Source organism: Hyalella azteca, unplaced genomic scaffold, assembly GCF_000764305.2.
Source record: "Hyalella azteca isolate HAZT.00-mixed unplaced genomic scaffold, Hazt_2.0.2 contig3653, whole genome shotgun sequence".
Lineage (NCBI taxonomy): Eukaryota > Metazoa > Arthropoda > Malacostraca > Amphipoda > Hyalellidae > Hyalella > Hyalella azteca.
In genome coordinates, this window is record NW_025933895.1 from 314,092 (window position 1) to 327,046 (window position 12,955).

The window sequence follows — 12,955 nt, forward strand, 5'->3', positions numbered from 1 at the left end:
CTAGGTGTAACAGTCGCCGGTGAGTGGCTGTTCCGTACAAGACGAGTACCCGCGTCGAACGTATTGGATTGCTGAGGAAGTAATTCTGCATGGAAACAGGAGTTAAATTTCTAATCTTGTCTCGATGTACTACTCGAACCACCGCACCACTGTGCGGCGCATGCCCATTAGGGCCGCGCAGGCCCAGATAGACTCAATATGGTGGGTCGTCTGTGTCAGATGCAGCCGACGGGTCGACATGTTCGCAAACAGAGACATGTTCGTTGCAAATCAATCTCTAACCTCCTATTTGTAACTGGAAAAGTTTGCAAGAAAAGGTGTTCGTAAGTCAAGGTATCACTGTATTTTGATTCACGTTTTCATTCGGATATGGAACAATAGTTTTGGGTGCCTGCAGGAATTGGGTGATGGTCATTGATGGTTCTGAAAAGCTTAATAGCTAAAAGGCTTGTTATGTCTTAATAATGTCCGTCACGCATTCTCTTCTTTCCATTGGTTCGATTGAATTCAATTCCCTAACAACAATGGAAGCCGGAATTTTCTAATACTTTCTATCGTGACTGACACATAGTACCAGGGAATCGTACCAAGTGCATGTATAATTATTTCCATGATCGAGAGAATGTCAATCTATCACAACCAAGTTTTCACCATTCAACCAAGTTACTAACGGACGATGATAGAATAGAAGTGTCGGCACTGAAGAAATAGGCCCATGGCCTGTTGCCGATTCTTGTTCATAGAATATAATAGAAGTGTCGGCACTGAAGAAATAGGCCCATGGCCTGTTGCCGATTCTTGAACTTTTCGTTTCTTGACTCACAAGGGATCCGGCCTTTTCACTAAGATCTTACCAGAACTGACGATTGATTGAGATAACTGCTGGACTTATTGCCTGGTCCGTAAGGTGCAAGGGATTTCAAGACTGAACATTTGCTCCTGCATATATCTTTATCTAGTCTATTCTTGGTGGCGTTTATTCTCTGAGAAGTACATTGGAATTCAATTTGTCCCACAGTATATTTAGAGTTAAAATCTGTATAGGTTCTGGTTTCAGTAATATCAATTCGAGGTTAGTGCTCTAGTCTAAGTAATGTCACTTGATTGCTTGGATCGCAAATTCACTAAGAATTGGAAATCAAAGAAAATAGCCAGCAAATTCACCATTTATTTATATGAGAAAACGTTTCGGACTCCAGCTTCATCGTCAGTTAAATACTTATAAAACTAGCAGAATCTATAGAAAATTAAAATGCGCATTGAAGATAAAAACTTACATTGACAAAAGAAAAAACAAATACTCATGAGGAGACAGGCCTATCTATTTGCAGTTTCAGGGGGATAGGAGCTGAAGGCTCCACTCAAACTAGGTTTCTGTTTAATAATATACAGGGATTCGTATGTCAGAAACACCAGTCGTGAAAGCTAGAAATCTAAAATCATCTTCGGACACCGGAACATTACACTGCTCGGCATGAACGTGCACAGCTGAATGAGGAGGATGCGCAAGTAATGTTCCCGCTCTAAAATTTCTGCCCTTATGCTCAAGCGAAAATATTGCGAGAAGTCATACCGACGTATGCTGAAGTGCAGTGAGAATTTACAAAAGGATAAAGTCCCAACATCAATGTTCAAGGTGATCTTCGCCACCAAATCTCCCCCCTTTTGTATACTTGGGTTACCACCGTTTTAAGGTTGAAACGTATGCTAAGCCTTGGCAATGTTTCAAGTGCCAAGATTTTGGGCTCATTGCTAGCGACTGCAGAGGCCCCTCGCGTTGTTTTGGTTGTGAGTGCCCTCACAGTGTTAAGGATTGCTCTTCCTTTAGAACTCAAGCTCCAAGATGTTGCAACTGTGAATGTGCACTTACGACCAGCTTTGGGGGCTGTCTCCATATGAAATTTGAAGCAATTGTGGAAAGGACCCGTTCAGTTGAGAAAATATCATCCGGGGATGCTGTCAGACGTGTCAAAGAAAACACTACCACAAACTCCACCCAATGCCAAACAATAGGGCAGTGGTTCTCAAACTTTTTCAGGCTTGCGCCCCCTTTGGCTCCCTAGTGAATTTCTAGCGCCCACCCCCCCCCCTAGACATACGCCTCTTTCTTGGAATTTAGTACGCTGCAATTTTAAAAGATAAAGGTTAAACACAAATGTGTATTTCACAAATAGAACCCCATTGAGTGAACCAATATGTTTTTCATCTGTTTGAACTGTTTCAGCACTAGAAACCTAGGACGTCTCGGGTGAATATACGGCCGGACTCGTGGCTGGTCTCACGACCAATCTCCAAATTCAATTATCATGTAATATCTCCCAAACTAATGAACGCCGCTCTATGAAGCATGGAACATGTATTCATCAGAACCTAACGGTGATGTTTAGCTCGTAATTTTTTTTTTGAATTTCAACTTCATTCGTGAGTAGCGCGTATATTGCGAAACAGGGCGAAATTCGCAGTGATCAAAAAATTTATTCCAAAATATTGAACAGATTTGATCGAAATTCTGAATACACATTCCTAACTACCAAACGTTATTTTTTAGATTATAAAAATTTTCTAGATTTTACCTTCGTTTAGATTTTACCTTCTTTTTTCATTTCACCGTCATTCTTGATTTCACACTTCCTTATATTCGGCTCGTATATCGCCGGGTAATGTGTCACTTAAATTCGCGGCGATCAAGAAATTTCTTCCAAATTACAGAACAGATTTCAACGAAACTTTGTATATAATTACCTAACCTCTCAACACTGATGTTTAGCTCGTGACAATTTTTTTATTTTGCTTTCGTTCGCGAGTTATACAGATATATAGGAGGAACGACCTGCTTTTCTACCGGCCGGTCCAAGAGCCGCATACGTATAGCCGTATAACTCGCAAACAAATGCAAAACGAAAAAATTGTAATGCGTTAAACATCACCGTTGCTGAGGTTATGTATTTGAATACTAAGTTTCGTTCAAATCTGTTCAGCAGTTTGGGAAAAATTTCTTGATTACTGCGAATTTAAACATGTTATTGCTGTTTAAATCACGAATGAAAGGGAAATAAAAAAAAACTCACGAACGAAGGTACAATCGAAAAATTTTTACGAGCTAAACATTACCGTTTGGTAATTAGGACTGCAAATTCAAAATTTCGTTCGAATCCGTTCAGTAGTTTGGAAGAAATTACTTGATCTCTGTGAATTTCGGTCAGTATTGCCATATAACTATGGCAAAAACAAACGATGGCAAATTCAAGCAATTTTCACGAGCTAAACATTATCGCTAGGTCCTAATGAATCCGTTTACCAAGTTTCATCGATTTAAGTTTGAGAGATATTATTAGTTTGAGAGATATTCCTTGATCATTGAATTTGGAAATTGGCCTTGAGACCGGCCGCGAGTCCGGCCGTTAATTTGTCGCAGACGTAAACCCAGGATAGGTTAAAAAACAGATCTAGGTGAAAAAAACCATCGCTGGGAGTCATATGATGTGCTGCACGTGTTTTGTACAAATCGTACTTTTGACGTCGACTTCGGACTCCCGCCCCCCTTTCGCCCCCCTACTGCCCTCTTCCTTACCGCCCCCCAAAATCTTTCCACCGTCCCTAGGGGGGCGCGATATCGCCCACTTTGGGAACCACTGCAATAAGGAAATAATAATGCAATGGAACTGTTGAAGCTTAAGAAATAAACTTAGTAGTAACTTGAAACTCCACATATACAGCACAAAACCTCACATTATCTGCTTATGTGAAACATGGCTATCTGCAGAATATGAACCTAATTGCATTAACTACCTATACACCAATCTACAAGCATAGGGAAGGTGATACAGTGGGTAGTGGCTTGGCAATTTTTATAAGAAGCGATATATCATACCTTACTGTGCAGCATTTCCAATCATTTTCTTGCACGCGGGGAATGGGACGCAGATCGCAAGCTCCTACTAAAACTATACAAAACTTTAGTCCTCAGTCGACTAGATTATGCGGCTCCCTTCTATGCTTGCGACCCAAACACTGCTCTCAAAACTTTTTGCAGAACCACTGACACAATGCAGAACCACTGCCTTAGAACTACCCTGGGGTGTATAAAAACCACCCCAACTTGCTCATTTGAAGTTGAAGCCAACATCCCTCTACTATCAATCCACCGTAAACAGCTTCTGTGTCGATACTACTACAGACTTACCACACTTCTAATGTGCTCCATGCCCAATTATCTTTTCTGTTCTGAAAGACATGACCCATACCCTCAAACTTCTTCTATTACCATCTTTCACCGCTCTTGCACGAGCCACTTTTTCAGAACGTAATTTTCACCTCCCCATGCCATTGAGATATCCTTTCCAGTCTTCCTTTCCTCCCTGGTACAAAATCCAACACATCCTAACAGTCTTTGCATCAACTTCTGTGTCAGGTCTCTTATCTAAATCTGCTCCATAAATCTTCAAAGATGTTCTGCAGACATGTTTTACAAACTTCACTGCAGCCTTCATTTATGGATCTCGAGTAACTAAACCCTTGCCCTCCTCATCAGCAGCCATGGTAATGCCTTCTAGAGGTATACTCCTCAATTAGAAATTCCGTCCTGAAGTGTCAGTGCATGAGGCAGAGCTCTTTGCAATATATATGGGGCATTGGTGTGGGCACAACAAAACCTCAAACATCAAGAAAAAATTGTCATTATTTGCCTCCCTCAGTTCCCTGTTTTTATTTAAAGACGGGAAACCCCCCAAACATACGTTCGTCTTCTTTTCTGGATCCAGAGCAAGCTGATGGCGCTGGTAACTTCACATGATGTCAAGCTCCAGTTTCATTTAGGTCACCGGGGCATTGCAGGGAACGAAGCAGCTGACCACGCAGCATCGCAGCGCCCTTCGGTATCGTACAATTACTCCCAGGTCAAAGGAAGAAACGGTAAGAAATATCCATTTTTTTTTCTAGAGTACTGGCAAAGAGAGTGGATTACTAGTACCGAAGCTTCGGGGAAAGGCCTTTTCCTCCATCAAATCAAAGTTAGAGTAGGCAATTGGCCTTGGGCACTGAACCAAAACAGGCTTGCAGAGACAGCACTGGCTTGGCTTCGGATGGGTCATGCTGGAGAGGAAGCACACTTAGCTAGGTTTAGAATGATCGATAACCCATGTGTAACTGTGCCCAGCATGAAGAAACAATAGATCGCTTGTTACTTCACTGTCATCTGCATGATCAGGCCCGAACTAACCTTGCTTAGCATAGATCTATCTGCAAAATTTTTACTTAACATAACATAAAATTGTGATGGCAGCGCTGAAGTGTAGGCCTGATGTGGCCTGTCGCCGATTCTCTTCCTTTTCGTGCCTTGTGCACAGAAGATCTAAAATCGTGTCATTTTCGGTTCTTTTCATGACTTTTTTTCAACGAAGACTTCCAGGAGGACTCGAAGACTTCTTGGAGGAGTCCCTTTCCCACCTGTGACACAGGTGAAGGTTATCAAAGTCACTACTAATTACCTTAAAGAAATTAAAGCTCTGAAGCATATGTAGTTTTAATAAGTAGAATATAGTATATCTGACCTATCTTAATGAAGCTCACTTGTATTATTAAATTTCTGCCTGTCACATTCAACAATTGCGAGTATACTAATGCCAAATAACACTCTTTGGAACTAACTTCATCTTCAACAAACGCTTCCCTCGGTGCATCCATGAGTTCAAGTAGAGGTGGTCTGCGCATATCTATCAAATGCAGTAATGACTGCCTATGTAAAGGGTGCCTTTATTTGTCTCCACCAGGTAAACAGATTCCCTTTCCTCATTCTGAGCCCTGCCCTTAAGAGATCCTACTTGTTTGCATATTTGCAATAAATACTATTTACACTAGCCATATCTGGCGGGAAGAGGCTCCAAGTTGCGCCATCCAGGTTGGACCCTCACCTAGAGTCTGGTTTCTCGTATGTGGCTCTAGCTGCTACTTGAGAAATTTAGCCTAGCAATAACAATTTTGTACTCTGTTTAGTATGAAATAGTTACTAGCATCTCTTAAAATTATTAAATGATATTTTATTTTAAAACATATTGTTCCTTGAACTACCTTCCGCAAAATATCTCCCTGAACATGATATTCATGTTTAAATTCCCAATTTTGTGAGCTTTTGTTGATCAATTGACACAATGTTTATGATGCTTTATGCTAATGACATTCGTTATGTGCACACAAATGCTGGGACTGCTGTAACAATCCCCCTGCAGACGTGGAGCTACATGAACGTGTCTCCGAAGCTCCAACAATCATCAAACAAGAAGAAAGACTGAAATGTTGGCAACATCTTTAGTTCAATGGCGAATAAAATAAGGAAGTCGACGCGACCACCAAAGGCACAGCTCATGGCACTGCACTAAGCACTGCCACAGCCATGGCTTTAACGAAGCACATGACAGGCACAGCACATGAAACAAGCACAGCACATGAAACATGCAAAACTGAATCGTACACAACTGAACCGCTCGGGTGCTTAGGCCAGAATTACATAAGTATATCAGAAATAACTCACACGTTTCTTTTCATTTGTGAGAGCACCTTCAGCACGGCGATCTAGAGGCGCACCTTCAGTATGGCGGTCTAAAGGGGCACCTCCAGCACGACGGTCTGAATGAGCACCGTCAGCACGGCGGTCTAAAAGAGCACCTTCAGCACGGCGGTCTGGAGAAAAACTCCAAGACGGCGGTCTGGAGAAGAACCTTCGGCACTTCGGCTAGATGAGCACTTTCAGCAAAACGGTCTGGAGGAATACCTTCAGCATGGCTGTCTGTAGGAACACCTTTACCATGAGACCACACTGCTGATGATGGCTTAGCTGTCGGTACACAAGTCACTCCAGGATTTTTGACAAAATTTACAGTTAGCAGATCGAAGAGTTCACGTCGTGCGTTCAATCTTGAATTGCTATGCAGGATCTACCCGACCTCAGTTCGCAATTCCGGTGTTCACAACGAGTTAAAACTTCCGCTTTGATCTGACTCCAAAATATCTTGTTATAATAATTAGTCAGTCGTCAAGATACAAAACTGATTCACACTAATTATTAACTTTATTCCACTCAAATTTTCAAACTCCCCAAAAGTTGATCATCGAATTGATTATTGTCGTTCGCAACGTTAAAATTTTGCCATTGTGAAAATCGATTTCGACTAAAAATAAGAGCTACGGGTGGTAAACTGGCTACGAAATGCGCTACACTAGAAAATGTAGAACTCGCAAATAATGTAAATATTGGGCTACCACAATATCTAACATAATTTCGACCGCACCAACTCCAAAATACAACGAAATCAAATGACACATAGTGTTTTCTTTATAGCTTCGTTATGCAAGATTTGAAGCTCGCTGGAACAACACCATCGGTAAGATAGAGAATTTTAAATGCACCCGTAAACGGTGAGCTAAGGTTACGAAATTTCCTTCTAGAAACGATGTTATATAGTTACTTGCATCATAGCACATGAAAGGAACAGCACACAACACATGTTCAGCACGTGACACATGCACCGCACACAACACATGTTCAGAACCAGGCACAGACACAGCACACAACACATGAACAGCACGTGGCATAGACACAGCACACAACACATGTTCAGCACCTGATACAGGCACCTCACATAACACATGTTCAGCACGTGGCACAGACACAGCACACAACACATGTTCAGAACGTGATACAGGCACCTCACATAACACATGAACAGCACGTGGCATAGACACAGCACACAACACATGTTCAGCACCTGATACAGGCACCTCACATAACACATGTTCAGCACGTGGCACAGACACAGCACACAACACATGTTCAGAACGTGACACAGGCACCTCACATAACACATGTTCAGCACGTGGCACAGACACAGCACAACATATGTTCAGTACGTGACACAGGCACCTCACATAACACATGTTCAGCACATGACACAGACACAGCACACAACACATGTTCAGCACGTGACACAGGCACCTCACATAACACATGTTCAGCACGTGGCACAGACACTGCACACAGCACGAGGCACAGACACAACACATGCACAGATCATGCTTGGCACAGCACATGACACAGCACACGGCACAGCATTCGTACACAGGTGTGCACAGGTTGCTACATGTGTGTACGTTTTTTAGTCAGAGACTACAGCGGTGGATGTTGGGAACCAATCCCAACGACGACTGAGCGCATTGTCCAATAAAATACTTAAAAATACTTTTTAAAAAACACGTTTTTCTTGTGGACTAAAAAGTAGAAAATAAATTATGGCTCGCCCCAAAAAACGTGTGTCGGGCAGATTTATGATTAAAGCGAAAAGCACACAACACACGAATTTTGGAAATTTGATGGTAAACGTACAGCCCGACCCACACGTTTTTGGGGCGAGCCATAATTTATTTTCTACTTTTTAGTCCACAAGAAAAACGTGTTTTTAAAAAAAGTATTTTTAAGTATTTTATTTTCTTTAGTCCGTTGCTGCACGGACTAAAAAGCATGACTTGACGTACGTATCGATGCTACGCAGCGTCAGCGCCTGCTCGTCTATAACGTCAGCGCCCGCACGTCATACTATATATATACTATATATATACTTTACTCGATTAAGCTAATTTAGGTCTCTAATTGCAAGTTTTTATGATTGTGTCTGAAATTGTTAGGCAACAATAGCCTGCATGCCGAATTTCAGATCTCTAGAGCAATCAGAAGTGGGCTAATTTTCGTTGTCAATTTTAACAACAAATAAACAAACGCGAAGCTAAGCTAAGAAAAACGTTTTAAAAAGAAGTTTAGTACCAGTGACTTCGGAGGTGATCGCGGGGCCCCTGCGCCAAGAGCCTCGACTGCTGAGAGCAGCATCTTGGAGTTTATCATCGCGACTTGCGTGGCAAACGTCGTAAACAAGGACGTTTTGGCCACCCTTCTCCAATTGATGTACCTTTATGCTGGAGTTATTTCATTGTTCGAATGCGGTATAAATCCTCTGAAGCAACTCATGTTGTTACTGTTCAATAATTTCAAGATTACGTGCATTCCTAGATTTTACCCTGCGTTTCCTGTAAAGGGGAGAGTCTGGGTCCAAAATCGACTCTTATCGGATTTTCCTGTTTTCATGTCCATCTTAAAGCTGACATTCTGACCTATGTAACGGTACCAAATTAATCTCTGTACGTTGATTTATGCGTTCACGACAGACCCCAAAAGAGTTACCTTTCGTCGAGTCCTTCACAAATCCCTACCGGAAATATTAACGGAGCCTGTACATAAAAGCCTGGTCTGACGGGCGACGTCCTACAGCTTAGTTACCTCCGAACTGTAATGCGGGTAGTTGTGCATGCAGTCGTTCTCTACGTCGCTGACTCGCTTCTAATTGAAAGAACACGTAAATTCGCTGCCATAGCTACGGGAAATGGCTATATCTAGCGCGGTGCGACCGGCCGGCCGTTTGTCGGCTGTCCTGGATATTCCTGAACATCGCACTTCCTCTCACTACAAACCTATTACCTCCTACAGTTTTGGAGCTACAGAAATGAAAGATAAATCATTCGATTTGCAAATGAAAGATCTAGAATATGGTCTTAGCTTTTTTCAATTTCGTTATAGTTTTGAAGATATTTTGAAAAAAGTCGGGGGGCGGGGGGGAGGGAAATAAAAAATTCACGAAAAATGCCTCCCCACCGACTAAATATAGAATTTCGAAAAAAAACTAAGATAGATAGAAACCAATCGATAGATATGGTCTTTACACATCGAATGATATGCGTCTCGATGTTGTAGCCTTGAAAATCCTAGGAGGTGATAGTTTTCTACGGTACCCCCTTTTTCTCCGTTTTCTAACAATTTCAGGTTTTCTTTCTTTTTTTTAAGAATTTAGATGAACAAAAGGCCTAAGATTGCTGTTTTACACGTGTGTACCAAGTTTCAAAGTGATCTGTCCGTAAATAAAAAAGTTTTTTTTCTGACTCTGACGCTCCCCTTAACGATTCTATTTCTATTATCTGGGCAGGGTGGCCCAGTGGTTAAGGAGAGTCCCTAGATTGGAGCAGAGAGGTGTGGGTTCGATCCCAGCTCTGTGCGCCAGTTTCTGGTCAGAATCGGCAAGGAGGCCGGGCGGTTAAGCAAAGCGGAATTGTAGCAGTGAGTTGCGGGTTCGAGACCACAAAATACTGTGAATGTTCTGCGATGTTAAGAATCGGCGACAGGCCTACGGCCTAATAAACGCTGAAATCGCTTTACTTTTATTATTTATGGCAGGATACAGTATTTCTTATTATCAGGGGTAAAAGCAGTAAAAGACAGGTTAAAAGCAGGGTTAAAAGCAGTGGGAGTTACACGAATTTTGATGTATCTAATAGCTATCTGGGTAATATATTGTGCCGCTCCCCTGCAACTAAATGACTGAAATGGCTCTGTTCTCTATATGGCACTTATTGTACTTGGATACTCGATCGACAATTCTACGGACTCGCCAGCGGACTCGCCTGCGGACTCAAACGCAAAACCTAACTACACGCTCAACCGAAACACTCATAACTCCTACAATACTGAACAGATTTGCTTGAATTTTGGAATATGAGTAGTTATCATCGATACGCTGCGGTAGGAATTATTACAGATTTTTGGATAAATTGGTTTTCAATTAAAACTAATAAACGTATTTTTTGATCGACTGAAACACTCATAACTCCTATAATACTGAACGGATTAGCCTCAATTTTGGAATATGAGTAGTTATTATCGATACGCTGCGGCAGGAATTATTACAGATTTTTGGATAAATTAGTTTTCAATTAAAACTAATAAACGTATTTTTTAGGGGCTTCCTTGGGGGCTGCAGGCAGCCCTAGGAGCAGGCGTCACCAACCAACAGCGTCATCAGATATTCTCATACCTGCAGCAATATTTGCAGCAATGTGGAGTGGTTGCCCTGATTTAACCTGTGTTAAAGAAATTAATTAAGTGGATGCTCTCCCTGTTGATCCTTTTTTTTTTTCTTCTGAATTATTTATTTATTTTTTTTCTTGATGCAATGCATGTTCCAACTTTGCATGTTTCTCTTGTTCTTGCTGATAAGGGTAATTAGTATGCATGCTGCACTTTAATGTCTTGATGAAACTCTGCATGCCTTCTCCAGTCAGCATTGTGACTCATTTTGCATGGGCTCGCATGTTCTTGGAAATTAGCATGACAAACTTACTCTCTGAGGTTCACACCTCTGAAGCATGAAAAGAGTCTCCTGACCTTGGGTGCCTGCTGCATCCACATTCTTACCCAGAGCTCTCTAGCTTGGGCTTGGCCCAAGTCTCTTCCTTTTATCCCCAACTAATGACTGAGATCAGGCTGGGCAGTGCAAAAGCACTCGAAGCCTTTAAACCTAATTATAAAAAAAAAAAAAAATATACAGTGATTACAGTCCAGTGGCGAGTGGCGGAGCCCAGCCGTTGAGTCGTTGATATTATTATACCCTTTGATGTAACATCTGATTTAACTAAAATTGTGGCCGTCCTGGCCCAGTAACTCATTGCACTGTTGTTGTTGAAAAATAAAGGCCTGCTCTCTTTTTTGCGTGTTCTTGGAAGAAGCTCTCCGTCTCTGCTGCGATGACTAGGGCCTACCAGGGACACTCCTGCATGTGCATGATTAATTATTATATCCTTTATATTTGTTAGTAAAACTGCACAGTGTAGCTTTACCCTTTAAAAATGTTGAATATATTTAAAATATACCTTGATGCGCACAATTAGGACATGCAACTGTAGTAAAAGGACGAATTTTTCTATCCTGCCTGTGCGGCCATTCGCAAGGCCCTCCCCGGCAAGGGGCAGGGGTGGGTAGTAGTAGCACTGACTACTTGGTAGTGGGTAATACTACTAAGTGTAAATAGGTAGGTATTCTTGGACGTATAAATGATCATTCTCGAATTCCATACTGCTCTCAAGTCTCAAGGCAAGTAGCCTGAAGTAGGTATTATATACTTCCACCTTTCCACTGCCGTCTGCTAGTGCATAAAGAGTTTTGCAGGTTATTTTAGCATTAGATACTTTTAGTGCTTGAGAGTTCAGAATTTGAGACACTATATTATTTCAAGTTCATTAAAATTATCACAAGGAAGAGGTTCAATTGGAAGTGATTTCCCATACACCTCACCAGAAAAATCAGGAAGAGTTAAGGCTGGCCCTGTCTGGGCTTCTTGTTCTCATTCAAATGCATTAGAAGAGAAATTGTTCACTGTCCATCTGAAAACCTCTTACAAATTACAGCTTTAGCAAAATACTATACTCAATTACTAAATTGATTTCAACTAAAGGTATCACTGAATTATTTAATTCATTTAAATGTTTAGGGACTGGTGGCTATATAATTTTTAAAATTTATGTGTATCTGTTTTAGTTTTTGGAATATACAAAATAAGGAAGAACAGAGAAAATATTTCTCAAAATGAATAGTTTTTCTAAGTCTTCCAGTTAATTGATCAGAGTGAACTTTGCCTTGAAGGGGTTATCAAACCAATTTTTGATAGCTATAATTATTAAAAAATTGAAGAGAATTACTATATTGCATTAAAAAACAATTAAAACTGGTTGACCTAGGGATGAGATAAAAACAACAATTTTTAGGAGACATTTTTTGTAGGAAATCTTGTACTGTCTGATGGAGTTAGGTGGAATAATCAATAACTGGGATTGCAGCCAGCAGCCTTATGGAAGAGAGGACTGGCCCCTTGTCTACATTCTGTTTTGATTTTCATTTGAATGAAAAATCCATAACAAATCTATAGGTATATAAATATAATAAATATATAAAGAAATAGTCTATTTCCAGCCCATAATATTATCCTTGATGTCTATTTGTTACTGCATCTTCCATTGCCTAGCAAAGTACAACAAGGTAAAGCAGGTACTGTCCTGGCCATCACAGCAAGCAGTTTAAATATGACTAGCC